Genomic DNA, 2,419 nt, shown 5'->3' on the forward strand with positions numbered 1-2,419 from the left:
TCCCAGCAACCACATGGTGGCTCACAACCATCTGAAATGAGGTCTGGTGCCCTCTTCTGGCCTTCAGGCATACATGCAGAAAGAATATTGTATACATAATAAATAAATAAATATTAAAAAAAATAAAATGTGGACAGATATCGTCAAACTATTCAAAATAAAGAAAGCTTGGTGACTTTTTTTTAAGCCTAGTGGTCTTAACTATACACCCCACAGTTCCTCAAAAGTTGTGAGCACATTTTTGTTTGTTTGTTTGTTGAGATAGGAATTCTCTGTGTAGCCTTGGCCGTCCCAGAATTCTCTGGCCTCAAACTGCCTCTGCTGGGACTAAAAGCGTGCAATACTACCACCACACTCAGCCTGTGTGAGGACATTTAAAAAGGCAACCCCTGGGCTTAAAACTATGTTAAAAAATATCTTTAGGGGCTGGAGAGATGGCTCAGTGGCTAAGAGCATTGGTTGCTCTTTCAGAGTATCTGGGTTTCATTTCCAACATCACATGATGGCTAACAAAGCATTGTAACTCCTGTTTCTGAAGATCTGCTGTCCTCTTCTGGTCTCGAAGGGCATTGTACACTTGTGGTATTTCATGTGTATATACAGGCAAAACACCAATATGCGGGAAAAAAATACCTTTGTTTTTCTGTGTACAGGTGCTCTGTCTGCACGTATGCCTACAAATCAGAAGAGGGCATCAGCTTGTGAGTCACCATGTGGTTGCTGGGAGTTGAACTCAGGACCTATGGAAGAGCAGCAGCCAGTGCTCTTAACTTCTGAGCCATCTCTCCAGCCCCTCACTGTGATATTATCATACATAAATTTGTAATTTGCTCATGATCCTCTTTGTACTTTCTCTTGACAAACTCAATGGTTCCAAAGACAGTATTTCACCCTGTGCTTTGTAATAAATATTCAAAGTTCCATGGACTCCAACTGCCTTGGGCTTTGAAGCGCATCCCAAACGGATCACTGGGCAGAAAGTATGAAAATAAATGCCCTCATTCTTTATATGTGGCAGCAGCTATGCACTCCAATGTTGTTTGTGGGAGGGGCTTGAGAGCTGTAGAGAATAGGGTGTTTCTTTATTTGGTAGTTTGTCACTTTTGTAAATTGACACAAAGGACATCAAAGGCACAGAGCTTCAAGAAACTATGTTTTGTGTGTGTGTGTGTGTGTGGTTATTTTTTTTTTTTTTTTGGTTTTTTGAAACAGAGTTTCTCTGTGGCTTTGGAGCCTGTCCTGGAACTAGCTCTGTAGACCAGGCTGGTCTCGAAGAAACTATGTTGCTAAGGGGCTGAAGAGATGGCTTCCCAGCAACCATATGGTGGTTCATAACCACTTGTAAAGAGATCTGGCGCCCTCTTCTGGCCTGCAGGCATACATGCATACAGAACACTACATTAAAATCGTTGAGACTACAATTCTAAACAGGTCAAAATGGGACCTCAGCTGTAGACGCCTGTGAATCCGCACTCCAGGGCGACTCACTGGCTCTCCAGTCTTCTCCCAGGCGCTGTGCTCTTCCCTTTCTCCTTTAGTCTATAACATTCCTATACTTCATAGTTCCTACCTAATGTTTCGCTTCCTTACAACTTTCCTTGTGAGATGGATGGGTGTGGTGGCTCACACCTGCAATCCCAGCATTTGAGATGCTAAGGAAGGAGATCACTGTGGGCACCAAAGAAGTTACAAGGTTCTGTCCCCAAAACCAAGTATAATCACCTTTCCTTTGCCAAGGTCCTATTTCTCATAGGTTCTTTTTGACTGTAAATAATATATCTTCACCCAATAATTTTCTTTTTACATTTTTTTTCTTCTTGTAGAGTTGGGGGATTGGACCCAAGGCCCCATGGATGCTAAGCAAGCAGTCTATCAGAGCCACGCTACACAAGAAAAAGCTATTTCTTCTCCATTTATTTAATTTTGTCTTTTTGAGACAAGGTTTCTTGTGTAGCCCTGAGATTTGCCTGCCTCTGACTCCCAAGTGCTAGGATTAAAGGTGTGCACACCACCACCCGGTTCGCGAGTGGAAGGACAGTCTCAGAGGACAAGGATGCGGCGATGGTTCTCTCCTTTCTCCTCATGGGAGTCAGGGATTGAACTCCAGCTGTCAGGTTTGGCAGCACGCACTTTTACTCAGTGAGTGTCTCAATGGCTCCCCCAGCTGGTCTGGAATTAATGTGCTCAAATGATGCTCCTACCTCAGTCTCCTAAGCACTGGAGTCGCGGTGAGTGCCTCTACCTTGGTACCATCGCAAGTTTTGGAATCAGAGCATTAGGGGCTTGGGTCTCTCTCTGTGCACATATAGATATACATTAAATCATATTATACATAGCGGTGTTAGGGGAAGTGCTCTCTCATTGAGCTATAGTCTCAAGTGTACAGACATATTACATTTGAAAAGCTTCTCAGATCTCC

The sequence above is a fragment of the Microtus ochrogaster genome, chromosome 7 (assembly GCF_000317375.1).
Source record: "Microtus ochrogaster isolate Prairie Vole_2 chromosome 7, MicOch1.0, whole genome shotgun sequence".
NCBI lineage: Eukaryota > Metazoa > Chordata > Mammalia > Rodentia > Cricetidae > Microtus > Microtus ochrogaster.